The 24,283-nt window shown below is 33.9% G+C and overlaps 1 protein-coding gene across 1 annotated transcript in view; it reads left to right on the forward strand.

Moving 5' to 3' along the window:
* The window catches only part of GRXCR1 (glutaredoxin and cysteine rich domain containing 1), a 147,102-nt gene that overhangs the window by 88,598 nt on the left and 34,221 nt on the right, over positions 1-24,283 (forward strand). The gene's annotated exons all lie outside the window — the stretch shown is intronic.

A 24,283-nucleotide genomic window follows, 5' to 3' on the forward strand; every position in this document is an offset into this window, starting at 1 on the left:
ACAGTCTTTCCTTAATGTATATTGTCCTTATCATGTCACAGATTTAAATTCATTGTCACACTTACCCATGAGTTTGCCACTTTGAATTTTGCCTGCTGTAATTCTCTGTACAGCAGGATACTTGTTAAATGACCTAGCAGGTCCATTGTTTAACGATTTTTGTATGTCAAAACCTGAGGCTTTAATTTAGTATTTTGGACCTGGGCACTATAAAAGTATAAAACAGTTCTGTTTATTGGTGACTTGGTCACAAGCTAAATGAATACTTAGAACATGCCACCTGGTAAAGAACTTGAGGAGCCCATTAACCTATATCGGTAGCCATTTATTTAGTTAGTTATGGTCTTCATTTAAGTAATGGTTCCATGACATTTATCAAAGTTTAAAGAAATCTTTAAAAATTTTTTTCTGTATGTTTTATATCTTTAAAAGATGTTGTCTATATCCTTCTTAAAATCAACTTTATTTTCAAATTATATTGTAAACACAGAAAAATGCATGAGTCACAAGAGTATAGGTCAGCAAATTATTATAATATGATTATACCCATGTAACCAGCACCCAGGTTAGTAAATAGAACTTTACCATGCACTGAAATCTCCCTTTTTTGGTATCCTTAACTTCCTCCCATAGATAATGAATCTCAAATACTTTGGCATGTATATAATTTTTCAATGGTTTATTTTATTATAAATTGACTGATAAAATTGTATCTATTTGTCATGTACAATATGACGTTTTGAAGTATATATACACCATGGAATGGCTGAATCTAGCTAATTAACATGACATTATATCACGTAGTTATCATTTTTGTGGTAAGATGATTTGATATCCACTCAGCATTTTTCAATATTTTCAATAATGCAATATATTGTTAACTCTAGTCACCAATAGAGTAGATGCAATAGATCTCTTGAACTTATTTCTTCTACCTGAAATTTTGTAACCTTTGACCAACATCTCCACAATTACCCATCCCCAACTATGCCAGTGCCTGTTGACCACCATTCTACTCTCTAAAAACGTTCAGCATTTTTAGATTCCACATATATCTGAGATCATGTCCAATTTGCCTTTCTGTGGCTGAATTATTTCACTTGACATAATGTTCTCCAGGTTCATCCATCCTGTAACGAATGACAAGATTTTCTTCTTCTTAATGGCTGAATAGTATCCCACTGTGTATGTATATTTCACATGTTCTTTATCCATTTATCCACTGTTGGACACTTAGATTAGTTCCATATGTTTACTGTCATGAATAATGCTGCACTAAACAAGGGAGTGTAGATATCTATCTGACATGCTGATTTTATTTTTCTTGGCTATATAGCCAGTAGTAAGATTGCTGGATCATATGGTAGTTATATTTTTGATTTTTTGAGGATTCTTTATATCATTTACCATAATGGCTATCTTAATTTACATTTCCACCAATAGTGAGCAAATGTTCTTTTTTCCACATCCTTACACTTATCTTTTGCCGCCTTAGTAATAGCCATTCTAGCAGGCATGAGGTGATCTCCTAATGTGTTTTTAGTTTGCATTTCTCTAACAGTCAATGATGTTGAACATTTAAAACATGTAAATGTTAGTCATTTTTATGTCTTCTTTTGATAAACATCTGTTCATGACCTTTGTCTTATTTGTAATGGAATAGAAAATTGTTGAATTGTTTGGGTTCCTTGTGTATCCTGGACATTCATCCCTTGTTGGATGGTTAGTGTGCCAGTATTTTTTCCCATTCAACAGGTTGTCTCTTTACTCTGTTGACACTTTTTTTTTGTCTTATGCAGATGTTTCTTAATTCAAGGTAAAAAATTTGTCTATTTTTGTTTTTGTTGCCTGTATTTTGGAGTCATATTCAAAAAATTATTGCCCAGACTGTTGCAGAGAATTTGCCTTATGTTTTCTGCTAGCAGGTCCATAGTTTTGGGTCCTATGTTTAAGTCTCTAATCCATTTCAGTTGATTTTTGTATATGGTGTATAATAAGGGTTTAATTTTATTCTACATATGGATATTCAGTTTTTCTAACATTGTTTATTGAAGAAACTGTACTTTCCCCATTGTTTATTCTTGGCATGTTTGTTAAAAATCTGTTGGCTATAAATGTATAGATTTATTTCTGGTCTCCCTATTCTGATCCTTTGGTATATGTATCAATTTACTTACTTTTATACCAGTGCCATGCTGCTTTGGCTGCTATAGCTTTGAAGTATAACTTGAAGTCAGGCAGTGTGATGTCTCTAGCTTTGTTCTTTTCGCTTAAGATTGCTTTGGCTATTTGGGGTCTTTTATCATTCCATATGAATTTTAGGATAACTTTTTAATTTCTGTGAAGAATATCATTGGTATTTTGATTGAGGGTGAATTTAATTTGTCTTTAGCTTTGACTAATAGAGGCATTTTAATAATATTAATTCTTCTAATCTATGAACTCAGAATATCTGTTCATTTATTTGTGTTTTCTTCAATTTCTTTTGTGATTGTCCTATAATTTTCAGTGTAGAGATCTTTTACTTCCTTCATGAAATTTATTTCCAGGTACTTAATTTTTGTAACTCATATAAATGGGATTGTTTACTCGATTTCTTATTATAATAGTTTATTGTTAATTTGCAAAAATGTTACTAATTTTTGTGTGTTGGTTTTGTGTTTCATAATTTTTATCAAATTTATATATTGGTACTAAATATTTTTATTTGAGTTTTTAAATAGCACTTTCAGTATGTAAGATTAAACTATTTGCAGAGACAATGATATGGTTTGGCTTTGTGTCTCCACTCAAATCTCATCTTGAATTGTAATCCTTATAATCCCCATAATCCCCATGGGTCAAGGGAGAGACCAGGTGGAAGTAATTTAGTCATGGGAACAGTTTTCTCCATGCTGTTTTTGTAATAGTGAGTGCGTTCTTATGAGATCTGATGGTTTTGTAAAGGGCTCTTTCCTCTTCTCTCAGCACTTCTCCTTCCTGCCACCTTGTGAAGGAGGTGCCTTGCTTCCCTTTCACCTTCTGCCACAGTTATAAGTTTTCTGAGGCCTCCCTAGCCATGCTGAACTGTGAGTCAATTAAACCTCTCTCCTTTATAAATTACTCTGTCTTAAGCAGTATCTTTATAACGGTGTGAGAATGGACTAATATAGACAATTTAACTTCTTCCTTTCTGATTTGGATAGCTTTTATTTATTTGTTTCTCTTACCTAAATGTTATGGCTTGGATTCCCAGTACTATGTTAACCACATATGGTGAGAGTGGGCATCCTTGTCTTGTTCTAGCTCTTAGAGAAACAGCCTTTGACTTTTCCTCACTAAGTATGATTTTAGCTATGAGTTTGATATATGGCCTTTAGTGTTGAGATACATTTCTTCTCTATATATAATTTTTTGAGAGTTTTTTTAATGAAAAGATGTTGAATTTGGTGAAATATTTTCTGCATCTATTGAAATAATAATATGGTTCTTGTCTTTTATTCTATTAATGTGATATACCACATTTATTGATTTATATATGTTGAACCTTGCATCCTTGGGATGAATCTCAATCATGGTGAATGATATTTTCAAAGTGCTGCTGAATTTGGTTTGCTAGTATTTTGTTGAGGATTTTTGCATTTATTTTTATCAGAAATATTGGCCTATAGTTTTATTTTTATTTTTTGGAGTGTCCTGGTTTGGGTTTGATAAACAGGGTAATACTGGACTAAAATGAGTTTGAAAGTATTTTCTTCATTTTGAGTTTTTGGAAAGATTTTTTTTTATTTGGGGGTAGAATTGGTGTTTGTTAGTTATTAAAATATTAGGTAGACATCAGCAGTAAAGCTGTTGGATCTTGGGCTTTTGTTTGATGAAATACTTCATATTACTTAATCAATATCCTTACTCATTATTGGTCGGTTCAGATATTTTATTTCTTCATAATTCAATCTTGGCAAGTTGTATGTGTCCAAGAATTTATTTATTTCTTCTAAGTTATCCAATTTGTTGGTGTATAATTATCGATGTGTCTCTTATAGCCATTTGTATTTCTCTTGTGTTCTTTGTAACATCTCCTTTTTCATATCCAATTTTATTTGAGTCCTCTTCTTTTTCTTAGTCTAGCTAAAAGTTTGTTGATTTTATTTTTTCAGCAAACTAACTCAGTTCTATTGATCTTTTCTATTATTATAAGTCTATTTCATTAATTTCTGTTCTCATCTTTATTATTTTCTTCATCCTACTATAATTGAGTTTAGTTTGTTCTTGTGCATCTTGTTTCTTGATGTGTAACATTAGGTTGTTTATTTGAGATCTTTCTTCTTCTTCGATGTAGGAATTTATTGCTACAAACTACCCTTTTAGACCTGATTTTGCTGTATTCCATTACATTTTGGTATGTTGTATGTCCATTTTTGTTTGCCTCAAGATATTTTCAAAATTTTTCTTTCAATTTCTACACTGGCCAGTTGATTGTTCAGTAGTAATTTTTTTTTTTAATTTTTATGTTTTCCTAAATTTTTTGAAGTTTCTCCTGTTACTGGTTTCTAATCATTGTGGTCAAGAAAGACACTTGATATGATTTCAATCTTCTTAATTTCTTAAAACTTATTTTGTGGCCTAACAGAGATCTATCCTGAAGACTGTTCCATGTGTAGTTGAGAAGAATGTGTATTCTGCCACTTTTGAATGTTCCTTATGTGTTTGTTACATTTATTTTGTCTAGTGTGTAGTTTAAATATAGTATTTTCATATTGATTTTCTGTCTAGATAATCTGTCTATTGCTGAAAGTGGGATAATGAAGTCTCCTACTATTATTGCATTGAAATTTATATTTCCCTTCAAATCTATTAATATTTGCTTATATATTTAAGTCTCCAATGTTATGTGCATATATATTTATCATTGTTATATATTCTTCCTTAGTTGATTTCTTTCTTATTATATAATCTCTGTCTCTTCTTACAGTTTTTGAATTAAAGTCTATTTTATCTGATATAATTACAGCTATTCTTAGTATCTTTTGGTTTCCATTTTCATGGAAATTCTTTTTATGTCTCTTCACTATCAGTGTATATGTGCCCTTACAAGTGAAGTGAGACTCTTGTATGCAGCATTTGGTTGGATCTTGTTTGTATTTTTATTTATTTATTTTTTGGTATCCATTCAGCTACTGTATCTTTTATTGGAGAATTGAATCTAATTACATTAAAGTTAATTATTGATAGATAATACTACTGCCATTTTGCTAGTTGTTTTCTAGTAATTTTGTAGATCTTTTCTTTCTTTTTCTTTTGTTGTCTTTTTTTTGTAGCTAAATGATTGTCTCTAATGGTAAGTTTTGAATTTTTTTTTTTGCTTTATGCTTTTTTTGTATATCTACTATATGTTTTGTTTTGTAGCTATCATGAGATTTATAAAAAAAACTTATAACAAGTTATTTAAAACTGAAAACAACTTAACTTTGATCACAAAAACCTCTTCAATTTTACTCCACAATGCCTTCCCCCATATTTTGAATGTTTGGTGTTTCAATTTGTCTTTTTATATTGCATATCCATTAAAAATTATGGTAGCTTTTATTAAGTTTAATAGTTTTGTCTTTTAACCTTCATATGAAATATTTAAGTGATATACACACCACCATTGCAGTATTAGAATATCTGAATTTCATGTATACTTTATCAGTGAGTTTTATAATTTTAGATGTTTTGTGTCACTTATTTGTGTTATTTTCTTTTAGCTTGAAGAATTTTGTCATTTCTTGTAAGATATATCTGGTGGTGATGAACTTTCTCAGCTTTTGTGTATCTGGGAAAGTCTGTCTTCATTTCTAAAGGACAGCTTAGCTGGCTATAGAATCCTTGGTGACAGATTTTTTTTTTTTTTCTCTTCAGTACTTTTAATATATCATCCCCACTCTCTCCTTGCTTTATAGTTTCTGCTAGAAAATCTGCTTCTAGCCATGTTGAAACTTCCTTATGTGTTATTTGCTTATTTTCTTTTGCTCTCAGTATTTCCTCTGCATCTTTGAGTTTTGACAGTTTGATTATATTCTGTTTTGGAATAATCTTGTTTGGATTATATAATATATGACTGCAGAGCAGCTCTTTGACCTCTCTGTGTCTGGATATTTATATCTTTCTTTATATTTGGAAAGTATTGTTCTATTATTGCTTTAAAGAGGCTTTCTACCCCTTTGTTTTTCTCTTCTCCTTCTTAAAGGAGAAGACTCAAATGTTTCCTATTTTAATGCTCTACCATAAATCTTGTTAGTTTTTAAAATTATTTTTTATTCTTTTTTTCTCCTCTGAGTGTTTATTTTCAAGGGTTTTATATTCACAGATTCTTTCTCTTTTTTTTCTCTCTCTTTCTTTCCTTCCTTCTTTCTTTCTTTTCTTTTTGTTTCTTTTTTCTTTTGAGATGGAGTCTTACTCTGTCACCTGGGCTGCAGTGCAGTAGCATGATTGTGACTCACTACAGCCTCTGCCTCCCAGGTTTAAGCAATTCTTCTGCCTCAGACTTCCGAGTAGCTAGGATTGCAGGTGCCTGCCACCATGCCTGGATAATTTTTATATTTTTAGTAGAGATGGGCTTTTGCCATGTTGGTCAGACTGGTCTAAAACTTCTTGCCTCAGGTGATTATTCTGCCTTGGTCTCCCAAAGTGCTGGGATTATAGGCATGAACCACAATGCCCAGCTCACAAATACTTTCTTGATCTTTTTCTATTCTGCTAATAATGCTTCTATTGCATTTTTCATTTTGTTCCTTGTATTTGTTAACACCAGGATTTCTGTTTGCTATAAAAACATTTCATTTCTCTGTTAAATTTCTTTATTGTCACTTTTCATTTTTCTCATTTCATTAAATTGTTTATCTGTATTTTCTTGAAGTTCCTCAAGATTTCTTAAAACAGTTATTTCGAATCTTTGTCAGGCAGTTCATACATCTTCATTTCTTTAGGGTCAGTCACTGGCACTTTATTTCGTCTCTTTAGTAATGTCATGTTTTTATGACTGTTCTTGATCCTTGTGGACATGTGTCAATGTCTGTGCATTTGAAAAAGTAGATACCTATTCTAGTCTTCTAGACTGGCCTTTTCTGAGTTAGCCCTTCAACAGTCAGCTCTTTCAGGGATTCTTGGTAGGCAGTCTGGCAGAGTCCTGAAGCCTTGGATCACTGGGGCTGACAGTTCTGGGACAGGCTAGAAGCCTGGGAACTGCTGGGACTGGCTTGGTACTAGGGTGTACCTGAAACCTGGGGTTTGTGTAGTTGGTTCAGCACTGGGGCAGACCAAAAGCCCAGAATTGCTGAGGCCTGCCTGTTAATGAGAGCTGTCCAGAATCTGGGGCTGCTATAGTTGGCCTGGCAGTAGTATGGAATAGATATCAATTCTTCCCCATCAGGACCCTGCCTGATGCTGAAGTGGGTCTAGAGGCTTAGTCCACATGTACCAGCCTGGAGTCTGAGGCCAAGGGAGGTTTCCTGGTTCTGGTTGTACCTGAGGTTGGGGTCCAAGGCAAAGTCTTACGATCATTTCCCTTCCTTTATCTTAAGTGGACGATACCTCTGGGGTATCAAGGAGGGGTGATATGGTTAATATAGCTGGGATTCAAGGAGGGGTGATATGGTTAATATAAACTCTTTCTTCTTACTGTCTCTGATGCATATTTTATGGTTCCCTTAGCACTTCTGAAGGTATTTTCATTCCTGGATAACTATTCAAATTGATGTTTCTGTGAGGGGGTGATCACTGGAAAGTCCTCTGCTGCCATCTTGCTTCATCCTTCTATCCTATATTAAATATTAGTTGTAAACCACAAACCATTATTAATTTATTGAAGGAAAAATGTATAAACAGTGTTTTTAAATTTTAATTTAAAGATATAACTGGTAATATATTTTTTCAAAGATTTACTTTTCTAAATCCTGGAAAATACATGGAAGTAAATTAATATACTATTCTGTAAGGAGATGAAAGTTAATAAAATTTTTAATAAGCATATATTTATTTTAAAAATATTATTATTATTATTATTATTATTATTATTATACTTTAAGTCTGGAGTACATGTGCAGAACATGCAGGTTTTTTACATAGGTATACATGTGCCATGGTGGTTTGCTGCATCCATCACCCCATCATCTACATTAGGTGTTTCTCCTAATGCTATCCCTCCTCTAGCCCCCCACCCCCTGGCAGGTGCTGGTGTGTATGCTCCCTTCCCTGTGTTAATGTGTTCTCATTGTTCAACACCCACTTATGAATGAGAACACGTGGTGTTTGATTTTCTGTTCTTGTGTCAGTGTGCTGAGAATGATGGTTTCCAGCTTCATCCATGTCCCTGCAAAGGGCACGAACTCATCGTTTTTTATGGCTGCATAGTATTCCATGGTGTATATGTGCCACATTTTCTTTATCCAGTCTATCACTGATGGGCATTTGGGTTGGTTCCAAGTCTTTGCTATTGTGAACAGTGCTGCAATAAACATACCTGTGCATGTGTCTTTATAATATAATGATTTATAATCCTTTGGGTATATACCCAGTAATGGGATTGCTGGATCAAATGGTATTTCTCTTTCTAGATCCTTGAGGAATTGCCACACTGTCTTCCACAATGGTTGAACTAATTTACACTCACACCAATAGTGTAAAAGTGTTCCTATTTCTCCACATCCTCTCCAGCATCTGTTGTCTACAGATTTTTTAATGATCATCATTCTAACTGGCATGAGATGGTATTTCAATGCGGTTTTGATTTGCATTCCTCCGATAACCAGTGATGATGAGTTTTTTTTTCATATGTTTGTTGGCTGCATAAATGTCTTCTTTTGAGAAGTGTCTGTTCATGTCCTTTGCCTACTTTTTGATGGAGTTATTTTTTTCTTTGTAGATTCTGGATAGTAGCCCTTTGTCAGTCAGGTAGACTGCAAAAATTTTTTCCCCTTCTGTTGGTTGCTGGTTCACTCTAATGATATTTTCTTTTGCTGTGCAGTAGCTCTTAAGTTTAATTAGATCCCATTTGTCTGTTTTGGCTTTTGTTGCCATTGAATAAGCATCTATTTCTAATGTAACTTGCAGTCAGTATCTCAGTAAATAAGAGCTTTAGTTGCTAATAAGCACTCTATTTCTGTTTTTATGCACATAGACATTTAGTATTCTTTCAACCACCAGACAGCTCTTACAATGGAAAAACTATATTTAATATATTAAAAATAAATAGAAAAAGTCATTTGTGATGTACATTTTTTAGAGTGCAATTAAAAATATCTTAAATATGTAAGTTATAAACAAAGTTTCAAATTTAGATTTCCATTTTAGAAAAGAAAGAATTGGGAGAGCCAATTTTAAATGATCCCAAACTTAAAACAAATATAATAACTATTTTGCTTTGTTGCCTAATCCTGAGGCAAATATTTATATTATTCATTTATATCTTGAGTTGAAAAAAGTAAAAGGAAAATGCATATATTTTCTCTGAGAGTTTCTGGCCATCAGGATTTATTTTCCATAAACATCTAGTTATTACCATGATGTTATATATGATTACAACCTTGCAAACATCTCACTCAGGGATTTGAGAATGTAAATAGCTCCTGAGCCAAGTTGCAGGCTTCCTTATGCTCAGGTAGGTTTATAATACATTGTGTTGTGGTTTTGTTTTGTTTTTAATCACTTCTTGGACTCCCAGTTTGGTTGAACATACCCCAAGATGCCTCTCTTTCCAAAACACAAAAATTAAGCTAAAGACCTGACCATATGTTTGATTCTGATGGTGCTTATTTTCTGGCTTAGATTTGAAGAATAAATAAAATGAATCAAACCATCTCTCCAGCAATGGTATCTGAAATGCTGAAGTTAGGGGCTCATTGTGGGCTTTTTTCTCTGAGTGTAACTTATATTAGACTTACAGGAAATCAACAAGGTTTAGTGGGCTCCAGGGGCCAGTCAATGCTGGTCCATTTCCTTTGACTTTCAGCACCTCTTTCTGACTCATGTTGCCTATCTGAAGTACTGAGGAGGCTGAATTAAAATTCATGGTTTTCAAATTAATCTCTGTGATGCCCTACAGGTTTCTTCATTTTTTTTCTTTAGGGAATACCTGATGGGTAGTTGGGGTGAGAGGAAGTTCAAGCTCTCCACTGAATGCCAATCTATACTTTTCACTATATACAATTTATTGTACTGCACATATGGGTTCCCTTGAAGACTTATAATAAGCAAAAAGAGTTAGTTGAATAACTTAAGGAAACTCAGAAACAAATGTGAAAGATATTTTAAGTAATTTTATATTATTTGAGCTTCTCTGGAACTTAGGCCATATTTCTAATCCAGGGTGGAGTTTAGTAATCCTCTATCAGGTGGGGCAAGTCAAGATATATCTCATTGTACAGCCTCCAGGCTATCTTAAAATTAGTCACCATAAGCCTGGAAGGAACAAACTGAAGAGTCACTGAGCAAACATTGAGCACCTTCTGTGAGATGTTCTAGAGTGTCAAAGAGTCTTAAACACAGTCCCTGACATCTAGGCTCAAAATTTAAGAGATATGTATATAGTCCACATATATATGTGTGTGTGTGTGTGTGTGTGTGTGTGTGTGTGTGTGTGTGTGTGTTGGGGGGGAGGAGTTTGCGGGAGAGAGTAGGTGTGAACACATACTACCTGACTATATACTATGCTAGTTGTGCTAAGTGCTAAGTTAATGGTGAAAAAAGACTTATTTAGAAGAGGAGAGAGACATACTTTGAACTGTGCTTTGAAAAATTGGTGTGATTTACAATTTCATATTTTTCATATATATGTCACATAAATATATCACACACACATATATATATATATATATATATGTGTGTATATATATATATATATATATATATATAGAGAGAGAGAGAGAGAGAGAGAGAGAGAGAGAGAGAAAGTGAGAGAGTCTGGCTTTGTTGTCCAGGCTGGAGTGCAGTGGTATTATCATTGCTTACGGTAAATTCAGACTCCTGAGATCAAGTGATATGTTGCCTCAGCCTCCTGAATAACTAGGACCACAAAAGTGTATGTTACCATGCCCAGCTGATTATATTTTTTGTAGAAACAGGGGTCTCACTATGTTGCCCAAGCTGGTCTTGAAATCTTGACCTCAAGTGATACTCCCACCTTGGCCTCCCAAAGTGTTGGGATCCACCACCTGGTCTAAACAATGAGAAGATTTCAATAAAATGTGGTGGAAATGTACCCATAATTCCATGCCACGTGTGCTCCTAGCATGAAAGATTTCTAGAGAGAACAAACCTTTGCTATACCTGACGTATAAACATGCTGATTTTCTCTAATGAGGTGTGGTTCAGTTTGGTTCTGGGAATGATCTAGGTGATAAAATTCTAGGTAAAATAATTCTAGGGATTCAGTGAATTTTTCTAAAGAAATTCCAGATCAATTTAGATCCCTACAAAATATCAGAGACTAGGGAAGAAGTTTTTATTAGGCTACTATGACATACAACTCAACTCAAAGCAGATTGTAACCAATTTCCTTGCTATCTACCTTCTATTGTCGTTGCCAGATCAAAGACTAAATGATATTAGTTTCCTAAGGGCAGCAAAGTCTCTCCTTGCTCTTCTCATTTGGGGTTCTCAGATGTCACATACTTTCTGGAGTATGCTGTGCGCTGGAGCTGAAAATAACCCAATCCTGAGCTTAATTCTTCTGATTTTCTCTTGAGTAATTCAAGAGAAGGTATGAGATGAACTGAAGGGCCTGGGTAGTGCAGAGTGCTATCTTGGCAGCAATGATACTTTCTAGGAATCCTTGCTTCACTATTGTGTTTTGTCCCTGGAGAAAATAGGGCACGACCTACATTTTTAGGTTTTTATTATGCAAAATGAAGAATAAATCAATTTTCTTCTGTCATCGTCTGAGAGCACTGATGCAGAATGACACCACATTCCAGTCATTTCTCAGGCAAAAGACATAATAAAAATAAAAATGTAATCTATTCTGAAGACTGCCAAGTGCAGCCTGCTCTTTCTCTTTGGGTAGGGCAGAAGTCAGATTAAAGGGAAATTATTCACAAAAAAAATAGCCTTTCAAGGTCTTCTTTTTCCTAAGTTCAAAAACATATATTCCAAAATACACTATAATTCATACTATATTATTAGAAAATTGGAATAAAAATGGAATTAAATGTTCAGTTATAAGTATATTTTTCCTTTGTTGAAGAAAACTTGGTGAATTTTCTTGAACTCTTTATCATTAAATAATTTAGTATTTTTGAAGTGGCTAATTAATGAATGAATGAGAACTTATAACATGCTGTGCTGGCTGGGCTCCTTGGGAAATTCTGTAGCCATATAAGCTGTGGTCTTTACCACCACAAACTTGCACTGAGATAGAGAAAAGGAGGCAAGTATATATATGGAATGTCAGTATGCAATATAGTTTTTTTCACACTCTGTCATATATTATTACAGAATAAAACGATCAATAATAGAGTTAACAATAAAGGCTTCTTGGAGCAAGTAAAATTTCACTTACTACAATCATCCCTCCGTATATCACAGTCACTTTCTGACTGGGTGACCTTAAACACTTTAATTGTTCACATCTAGAAAAGGGGATCACCTGTAGGCCGTTGTTCTCTGTTATGTGAAGCTAGTTGCCTTTGCTTATGGGCTTCTAGAGCTAGACTGTGGTGGAAGAAGATATCAGGAAACACGCTTTCTTTTTTCTTGGCTCACCGCAACCTCCGCCTCCTAGGTTCAACCAATTCTCCTGCCTCAGCCTCCCTAGTAGCTGGGACTACAGGCGTGCGCCACAATGCCCAGCTAATTTTTGTATTTTTAGTAAAGACGGGGTTTCACCATGTTGACCAGGATGGTCTCGATCTCTTGACCTCGTGATCCACCCGCCTCGGCCTCCCAAAGTGCTGGGATTATAGGTGTAAGCCACCGGGCCCGGCCGAGGAAACACGCTTTCTATAATTTCTTCTTTTACATCTTTTATATATTACTCAGCTAGGGCTTGTGTAACAAAATACCATAGACTGGGTGGCTTAAGCAGCAGTTCTGGGTGGCTTAAGCAGTAGTTCTGGAGGCTGAAAGTCCAAATCAAAGTGTCAGATTATGTGGTTTCTCTGAGGTCTCTCTCTTTGGCTTGCAGGTGTCTGCCTTCTTGGTGTGTCCTCAGGTGGCCTCTTCTGTTCCTATTGTCTCTTCTTCATCTAATAAGAACCCTAATCCTATTGGATTAGGTCTTCACTCTTCTGACCTCATGTATCCTTAGTTGCCTAAGAGCCCTATATTCAAATATAGTTACACTGACTGTTAGGGCTTAAGCTTATGAACTTTAACGGGGACACAATTTAATTCATACAAGCTTATAACAATGCAATATCTGTCATACACTTTCCATAAATTTACTTCTACCTCAATGCTGTTGAGCTCCTATGGGCTATCTCTATCTTATCCTACAATAATTGGGTGTAGAATTTCATTGTCTTTCTCTATCAATCCATTTACGTCAAGCATATCAGGGTTTTATTATACACAGAAGGATCATATTGTGTATTATTTATCCTTATTTCTTCTTGGAGATGCAATCTTCACTCCTTTATGATCTGACTTTCTATCTCTAGAGCAATAAATAAGTGTTTTTTCTTTCTCTTAGAAAAGTCCCACCAATACCTAAGTCTTACCGTATTATCTCCTACCTGTAAGCACCTGTCAAGTACTTTTCTTTTCTACTAAATACAGTGTTCTTCCTAAAAGAAACTCTGAAGGAAGGTATTAACATATTAACATTTTCCATATATATATATATATATATATATATATATATATATATATATCCATATATATATCCGTATATATATATCCATATATATATATCCGTATATATATATATCCATATATATATATACGGATATATATATGGTTTCTAACATTTCTAAGGTTGTGAAAAGTTTTTATTTAGTAATTAAAGAAAATTGCTTGAAAACCTTCAAGAGCTTCCAGTTGAGCACAGTATGTAGCAGTTCTAAGATTTTCCTGCCTTTTTAGTTTCAGGAATCAATTCTGTTTTCTCTCTTGCTTTTCTAGAATACTTTTGATGTTCATTATATAATTTCTTGAATTGAATTATTAGTTTATTTATTTTTGTTTTTCCTAAGAAATGAAAATTCATGGGCATGAATTTGTCCTAAAAACCATATTCATAGTATATGTGAATTTTATTTGTAACATTCTAATTTTTGTTATAATTAGAGTTGGTGGTAATTTTAAGTTTTCCCTCATTGACCTAATACTTGTTTGGATATTTTATCAGTTTCCAAGAAGCTAAATGTTTTTGTTTTCTATTTTGCTATTCATTTCTAATTTTATTGCAGTCGTTAGACAATATGACCCATAATATGCTTATTATTTGGAATTTATTTGATATTTATTGATATTTTATTTAGCATGTAATAAATTAATATATAATAATTTTTGTAAAATGTTTGTGGCTCTATGGAAAGAATATGTAGTCTCTTTGTTACATATATACATATGTATATATGCATGCATAAAGATCACATTAAATTACATCATAATTATGCCATTTAAATATTCTGTATTTTTATTTTAATCTACTTTTTCATCAAATACATATGGTAAGCTGTCAGTAATCTATTATATTTTAGTTTTTATCAATTTGTCTTCATATATGTAAATATAAGAGGTGTATTTGTGGCAGGTCTACATTATGATTTAATCTTTTCTTCTTGTAATATAATTATCTTTGTTCAATTAATGCATTTGACTTGAATTCTTCCTAGTTGTAAATGAGTACTCAGATGGACCACTCCACGTCTGTCAGTATTTCATTTATGTATTTTGTTTTATTTTGCCTTCTATTTCTTAGTTCATTAGTTAAACTGTTTTTCTTTTCTTGTTAACTTTGATTTGTTTCTTTGTAAACAAAAACATAATTGAATTTTGTATATTTGGCAATATCTGTGCATCTTTGTGTTTCAATAAAGGGAACTTAACGCATTTAAATTTATTGTCTTAAACATTTTTTTTTTTACCATTCTCATTCTATTTTATGCATTGTCTGTTTTTCCAGTTTAAAAAATTTTATTTTTATTATATATATACATATATATCTGTCATTCAGTAAATATATATATGTTATTAGAGAGAGAGATTATATATACATATATATTTGTCATTCAGTAAATATACTGTGCTTTCTTTGCAGTTTAAGGGAACAAGGTAGAAGAGAGCATGTGAGGTAATTGCAGGAATAAACCTCTTTCAATGAGGCGGCCAGGAGTTCTCTAAAACATTGTCTACCAAGTGTAAATGCCATTGTTATGGCTCAGTATTTCTTGTGTTAGAAGACTTTCTCTGTGCAGTTGGTATTGTACAACATATTTCTCAATCATTTTTTATTATCATTCTCTGTTTATGTACTGTATGTATATTTGTGATTTATATATTTAAAAAGTAAGGTTTTTCTTTTTTTCACTCTTTTCCACCCCAATAATCAATTTTCAATCCCTTGGAGACAACATTGTCCTCACGGAGACTGATGTACAGAGGAGCAGTTTCATTACTGCCACTCACTTCCACATGAGCAAATGTTGGTGAGGCGTTTTGAAGGTAGTTTTCATTTTTTTCCCATAGGCGTGTGGCTTCTCTATATGGTAGATTGGATGGAATGTCAGTCCTGGCTGCCCTTCCTTTTGCGCATTTTCACTAAGCATCTAATATGTGGATGGTCTTCTAGTTTTTAATCCTTTTCTAATTTTTAATCACTAAATCAAATTTCCCTCCTCTCCTATATTTCTTTTTCTTTTCATGGGCAATTTAGTCCTGATGGATAGAGGGGTTAGACTTATAGATTTATGCCACCACCTTACTCAGAAATCTTATGGCTGTTTCTTAAGAAGATTCCAGAATACAACGATAGGCATGGCATTAAAATGAAACACAGCAAATGCTTTTCTTCAGAAAGCTGGATGACTTAGTATGATTGACAGTTCATAGGAGAAACAGTAATGCTGTACATCAAACCTGGGATAATCATTTTGTATGAATGCCACTTTCTCTGCACACCAAAAGTCACTCTTCCTGTTAATTAGAGCACAGATGATAACTTAATGTGATTTTATGCATTACATGTTTATACAGATGATAAAAAATTTTGTCGTTTCTGTAGTTTACCTATACTTTTCTATCTCCTACATTTCATTATTTACATTAACCAATTTGGAGAGAAAAAGAAATAAAAATGTAGTTTTTCCTGAAGGCTTTTTTCCATCCCTTCCTTTCTTAGCAAACACCACACACAACTCACTTTATTTCAGCTCTGAAATGGTACACGCTGCTTTAATAAGTGGTAGGATTTCTCCCTTGCTCTGTCCCCCTGTTCTCCCTCTATTCTCTTTTTCTTTCTTTTGTTTTTCTTTCTTCCTTCCATCAAAGTAAACTGTATTTTATCTTTGACAAGTAAAATGTAAGTGAAATAAAAAGATCAGCTGAAAATGTGTTCCTGGCCAGATGGGAGTTATTCACATCTGTAACATCTGAGAAACATTCCCTTTATTCTTCATTATTGGTCCTCTTTTTCCTTTTTCTGGACATAGGGATATTAATTTCTTCATGCATCTTTGCCTTGAGCTGAAAAAATGGTAAAATACAGTGAGGAACAAGACTTTTTGCTTTAGCCTCTTGTGTTAACCTTTAAACTATATGTTCTAGTTTTTAATTGCAGATGCTCTTTGACTTGGAATGGGGTTATGTCTCAGTAAAATCATAAATGGAAAATATCATAAATAAAAAATGCATTTAATACACCTAACATGATGAACATTATGGCCTAACTTACCTTAAACATGCTCAGAACACTTACATTAGTCTGCAGTTGAGCAAAATCATGTAACACAAACACTGTTTTAGAATAAACTCTTGAATATTTCATACAACATATTGAATACTGTACTGAAAGTGAAAAACATAATGGTTGTACCAGTTGAAGTATGGTTTTTACCAAATGTGTATCACTTCCACACCATGGAGAAGTCAAAAAATTATAAGTTGAACCATTGTAAGTTAAGTCAGGAACCATCTGTATTTACTTTCAACTAAGAAATTACTTATTAGGATCCAAGTAAGTATCAGCAATTGTGCTGGATGCTGTGTACCTGAAGAGTGGGACAGACATATTGTTCCTTCTCAATCTTTTTCATAAATAAATGAGTGTGGAAGAAAATCGACCCAAGCACTGTGATCATAAGTCTTTATTTGATAATGCCAGCACAAGGAGGCTTTGAAGGAGCTTTCTTATTTGGGAACGGAAGAAATGTTTTATAGGACTGTAGCAACAATAGGTCAGCAGAAGTTCGCCAGGTTTAAGGAATTTATTGGCCAAAGATGGTTCTTGAAAGAGAAAGGGTTTTTCTTGCAGATTAGCAACAATTGTCAATCAATACGTGTTGTATCAAGAAAGGTGGAAAGGACTATAAGTCGTGTGCAAGAGGAGATGGGGACAAACAGCTGCAGGGGACGAGGACAAGGGAAGTCCTAAGTGAAAAATCATCAGTCTTTCAAAGTCTCTCATTGAAGATAATTATGAAGAATTGATAAATTGGAAATCAAGAATTGGAGATTCTACTTTACCACAGAGTGCTGGGTAATCCTAAGAATATCAAAACTTGTATGCAGATTGGTGAAAATTGCCAGAATGATTGAAGGACAACACCCATGCCTTACTGTGCTGCAGCTTCCATAGAAGTAAAGACAGGAAGCTGTACAAGTTAGTTATCTCATTGAGTGTGTGCCATTATTCAAACTTACTCCACAAACGTTTGTGTTCTTCCAATGGACATAGTCTCTCTGCATAATTTAGTGAAAGAAACAAACCTTACCCAATCATGCTAATAAACATATAACATAAAGTGAGAGATATATTGTGAAGAATAGGAATACGGTCTCCAAGAGCACCTAGTAATGTGCCTTTACCGAAACTAGGGAGTGAAGGTAGACATTTCCTGAGGAAGTGACAGGAGGTGAGCTTTGAAAGTGAATAGACATTGGAGAAGAGGGCAGAGTTAGATTTGAATTTTGAAAGTTCACTGTTAGTTTATCCTGACATGTTACTTTAAAATAAACTTGCAATCTAGATATTTTAATTTCTTTAATTTTTTAGTGGGTAGGTGAATGATACTTTAAACATCAAAAATGCCTAGTATTACTATCTTAAATATAACCATTTTCAATTTTCTGTATTGCCTTCCAATTTATATATACATGCATAAATATTTCTTATGGTGACATTCACAATAAACGAACAATGTTTACTCTGCTTATTAAATTTAATATTTTATCAAAAGTATTTTTCATTTTTTTCCTAACCCATATGCATAAACATGGGAATTACTTTACTGTATATCATCATGATGACACTTTTGAATTTAAGATACTTCCCTCTTGCTGGAAATTAATGTTTCCAGTGTTGGGGTTCTCTATACATAGATTTTTGTTCCTCTTGAATTATTTTTCTAAGAAAAAATCCTATAATGAGAGCACTGAATTATAGTTTTATCATAGCAATATTTATCAACACATTTTGGTATTCCTGCTTTGGAAAATTTGCTATGCACTTTTTACTATAAAGAGTTTTAAACCTGTTTATTTGTATGCATTTTCTTTACATTTGTAAAAATAATCAATTTAAAAATGTTTTTTGGTGGAAAAAAACATTTTTATTTAAAAGGAAAATAGGCAGTATATATTTTCCCTATCTTTTTTGCTAGAAATAGATAATTGCACAATTGTGAACCAACCACTAGGAGTCACTAGTTTACCACATCCTCAGCGAAAGAGATTGTACCTACAATCCTATGCACAAAGCTGAATTGAGTGGCTTTGAGAAAAGCCACATGTGGTGCAAATCTTATTAAAATACCAACACGTTTGCTGCCTTATGAAGTATATGTACACCACTCTTTTGGTCAATGAAATAAATTGATAGATCAGGCAACAGTATTTTAAATTTTTAATTTTGTTTACCTTCTAACACAAGCAACAACATGTCGCAAAAGCGTGGATGACTTTGTCCGTAACAAAGTATTATCTTTGAATAATTGAGGGACCCAGCCAGAGGTCTGACTGGGTCTGTGACCTTAGAAGTTGTTTAATGCAACTCTGCAGTGTACTTGCTCTGGACTGATGTCATATAAAAGACTTTACCTACTACCACGGGTCCTACAGGGGAACACCTCAAATATAAGCATCCTTGAGGTTTTCAGGTTTATTCATTATGCTACTTTATCATAGGTAGCGTTTAATCGATAGAGTGGATATTATTTTTTTTCAGACTAGTATTACTTTAGAAGCATGCAGAAAAAATTATGTATTTCTTTAAGTATGTTTTAAAGATGAAATTTAGAGGTCAAAATGATTTTATTAGAAGCAAAATTATTATGGAAGTGGAGATTCAATTTTGTCTATAAATCCTGCTTTATATGTAGTGCTACAGAAATCTATCTTGGACATAAATAAAGTTATGATCATCTGTCCTTGTGACTTGTGGTTTGCTCTGCTGTGGCTAATACCGTCTGATTAAAAATACACATTATGGCAGGATAGAAATAGCTTTGGTTACAAAATGACAGGGAACAAAGCAAAGACATAAATTTACTACAGCCAGTGATATTTTATGACCTTAATAAGTCATCTTTAACTTTGACCTAAAGTTACTTGGAGAGTAAATCAGCCTAGTTTTCCCAACTTGTGCTTTTTGATATATGGCCTTTTAGTTTGTACAACAAAAAAATCTTGCCCAATAATCTATGCATTCTGAAGATATGTGATGTAATTCTAGTAAAACAACAGCTTTGTGGCCATTTTGTTTTTCAAATAGTCTATTTGTTTTATTGTAAATTTATACAGCAAAAAGGTAAATCTTACAAGTGTAGGTTTATTGTAGACAGCTATCATTCTTAATTATCATGTTTTGAAGATGACTCTGTAATGAACACTCAACATTCCATCTATAAAGGAAGATTAAATAACATACTGACAATATAAAATATAAAGTCTGATATTATAAATTTTATGTTAATACTTTATATTAATAAAAGACATGTTAGCAAATTATAAAAATCTTACAATATGTATGTGTACACCTCTCTGTCTCATCCCTCACAATGGGATGGGCCATCTTGGTTACAATCCCTCGTCCATCAAGTACTCTATGTTCTACTTCCTGATTATTGTTTACTTTTGTTCCTTTTCCTTAATTCCCACTCTTACCAGTTCAGTCTCTTATGTTTAGTTGGTAACCATTTTGACAATTTAATGAGCTAATGGATTTTATTCTTTGATGTAATTTATAGGTATTTTGATTGGTGTGTATATATATATATATATATATATAATTTTTTGTAAATATTCTATATTATTAGGTTATTACTCATAGGTAAGGTACATTTTGGGTAAATGATGTCTTAAAATAGATCACTGAAAGTTGAAATTTGTTTTTGGCCTTCATTTTTGCCATCTGTAGGAAGGTTATTATTGATCACAGAGTAGATTCACAAATTGTGATTTAAATGAGGAGAAATCGAGTCTGTCTATTTACATAGGCAGTGTCTTGGCTAATGTTCAAACTCTAAGTAAAATCTGTGGCAGAAGGGAATAATAATAATAATAATAATAATAATAATAATATGTAGCTGAAAATGTGTAAACCATGTTTTTGATTTTCTGTGTCTTCTGATGCTGTAACATCTATGGCCTTGCTGACGCTGAAGGTACTGCCCCTCCAGGTCATCTAATTCCTAGAGATAGCAAAGAACTTGCTCAAGAATGAGTCTTGATTGCAAATAAGTCTTGAATGCAAACAAACCCATCGGAGCTCATACCTACGATTACCTCCCCTATGGGACTCTCACACTCAGGGTGCCACCATCTCCCTGTCCTAATCACCCCAGGGCCTGGAATCAGAAAACCACGAGCAGCTTTTACGTCCCAGAGCCCACTGAAATTATTTAAACTAGCCAATCCTAAGCCTGCTCCCCATGCCTTGCTTTTTTCATGGAAACCACAATAAAGGCCCTTGCCCTCATTTCCCCATGCCTCCATCTGCCTCTAATGCTTCCCGGTGTGGCTCCTGCATGGCATGGCGGTGCACCTCTTCCCTCCTCTTGGGGACTGTGAGTTTGTTTCTGAATTCTCCTTTCCATGTCAATTTTTTTCTCATCTGTTGGCCTCACCATACCTGAATAATAATAAAACCTGTATTTTAAAGTAGCAGAGAATAATACTTTTTAAAAAGCTTATATTTATTACTTTGTGTCAGGCACAGTGGTAAATGCTTTACACACAGGATCTCTCATTAAGTCCTTCCAGCCTGATGAAGTAAATACAATTATTTACTTCATCTATTTTCCAACTAGAGGGACTGAGGCTGGGACAGCCTCATTTCATAGTCAACATTTCACAGCCAGGAAATGATGGAGCAAATTTTAAAACAGGGCTTTCTGAACTTGAGTCTATAAAAATATGCTTCCTATCACTTAACTTGGCTCTGTTGAAAAATATCAGCAAATTCTTACACTTCCTTTCCATTCTTACTTTTCGTCTGTTGACGGATCCCTTTCTTAATAAAGATAAACTTAAAAAGAATACACCAAAACTTCTACCCTATAAATAGAGAGTGCCACATTTTTATCTATGTACAAATGTTCCATATATAGGTAATTAAGTAGAGTATAAATACTACCTCCACACATCTTGGAAATAATAGAAAATAAGGAAGTCAAAATCTCTGAAGACAATATCACAGAAATGCAAGTCAAAAATACATTGCAGAAATGTTAATGGTTGACTAAACATCGTTAAAATGGCCAACTTTGTAAGGAGAAAAATGTTCGTGGTGCTTCATAAAAAAACAAAGAAAATGCAGCAGGTTTGCATTTGGGCAGACATGCTTGAATTTCACATTTGTGGCATTTCCTGACAGGAAATCATCTGTCCCAAACATTTCATGTGTTCTGACTTTTCCTTAAAGCAGAAGGTCTTGTTTCAAGGAATAATTACCTCTGAAAATGGAAATTTAAACAGAAGATTTTTTTTTTTTTTTACCTTTTTGATCTTTCTTCTTGACTATGGTCAATAGTTGGAATTTTGTGTATAAGAGATAAGTTTTGAGAGTTTGCTTTAAAAAATGATTTGCAAATGGGTAGATTTGGCATTCCCAGAACTGTAGTACAGCTAACATTGTTGACTTGTTATCTAGTACCTATATTAGATCTTTCTCATCTGTCAAAAAGTATTTTACGTCAACGGAACTTAGGAAGAAATGACGTAATAGAAGCATAACTCAGATAACAACTGAGTTCCCTGATCACTTAGGATATAGGAAACATGAAACAGCTGCAAGTCTGCATTCTTGGTGCTTGTCCAAAATTGTTACCAAGATTTTCATGAATTGACAATGAAAGAGTGATGAGGGCAGACGGGCTTGCATTCTCATGATCCTTTCTGCCTCAGGTGTGTTTCTTCTTTGTTCCGCACTACAGTCAACCTTGATGTTAAATTCAGCTCATTTCTGGTTTCTCTGCACATCATACCCACAAAGCATATGTGAATAGCATTTACTCAATGCTCAGAGTTGGGCATGAGGAGAGACAAAGGCGAGACTTGCTTTGTACTAAAAGAGACAGCTTCTACTTAAACACGGGCTTCTTCCAGGTCCTTTTGGCTGCACAGCCTTTCAGGTTGCTTCACCACACAGCCTTGGTTGGCCCCATCTTATCACTGCACATGCTGTCACCTCATCCTCACCCCTCCAAGTTTCTTCTATCCTATCCCCTTTCTCTGGAAGTAAAAACAAAGTATCTTTCTTGGTTTTCTAGAACAGTGAGGCCATTCTCCTTCGCTGCCTTCGGCTCCTATTCCTCTCCCATCCTCAGGTCCACTTTTTCCCTCAACATATCCCAAGATTAGGCCATTCTCCATGATTCAAGTTTTTCCCTTAAAGGCTAATTGCTTGATGCAACTATTTGGAATTTTTGAAAACCCATTTAAAGTTCATTGCACACTAAATTAAGAAAACAGCTTTAATTCACTAACAGCTTCTAACAAGTAGACAAATTGATGCAGCCTAAAGTACATGGTTGGCCCAATTGTTTGTATGCATCAGTAAACAGACAATAAGCCTACCAAATTCCTAAGACTGTTTGCTATCAGATGGTTGCTGGAATTTAGCTTCTGATTAATGTGTTTTGGTTCACCTTTTGTGATATACAGTAGTCAACAAACAATCCAGGGTTTTTCCATGGTTTCAGTTAGTTACCCATGATCAACTGCAGTTTGAAAATATTAAATGGAAAATTCCAGAAATAAGCAATTCATAAACCTTAAGTTGTGCACCATTCTGAATGGCATGATGAAATCTTGCACTATTCTGCTTTTTCCCTTGGGATGTGAGTCATCTCTTTGTCCAGTATCTCCACACTATACATCCTCTCTGCCTGTTACGCACTTTGAAGGCTTCTAAGTGTCATAGTATAGCAGTGCTTATGTTCAAGTAATCCTTATTCTACTTCACAGTGGTCCTGAAATGCAAGAGTTGTGATGCTGGAATAGTGTTACAATTATTCTATTTTACTACTAATTATTGTTGATATCTCTTACTGTGCCTAGTTTATAAATTATTATTGGTATATATATATATATATATATATATATATATATATATATATATATATATAAAACCTCAATATTTAAAGGCTTCAGTACTATCTTTGGTTTCAGGCATCTACTAGGGTCTTGCAATGTAACCCTCACAGAGAGGGGAGCACTACTTTATAAGCCTACTTTGATTGTGTCATTACTAAAACATATGGGAAAAAGTGGCAATGACTATATTACCAATTCATATATTTTTAGCCATCTACTTGGACTGTATATGTAGCTATAGGTGTTTTTCTATTTCTTCAACTTCACTCTTTAAAAAATTTTTTTTCTCCCTGGCTGGAGTGCAAAGTTGCTATCTTGGCTTATTCCAACTTCTGTCTCCCGGGTTCAAGCAATTTTCCTGTGTCAACCTCCCAAGTAGCTGGGATGACAGGTGGCTGCCATCACACTCAGCTAATTTTTATTTTTATTTTTTTTTTTTTATTTTTTTTTTTTTGGAGAGACGAGATTTCACCATGTCAACTTCTATCTTTTAGAGATGGTAGGATGCCCTTGTAACACTGCCATTTTTCCCTCCTGGTGGATAATTAGCTATGTATGATGTAAAATATACTTT

This window comes from Saimiri boliviensis, chromosome 3, assembly GCF_048565385.1.
Source record: "Saimiri boliviensis isolate mSaiBol1 chromosome 3, mSaiBol1.pri, whole genome shotgun sequence".
In the NCBI taxonomy this organism is placed as follows: Eukaryota; Metazoa; Chordata; class Mammalia; order Primates; family Cebidae; genus Saimiri; species Saimiri boliviensis.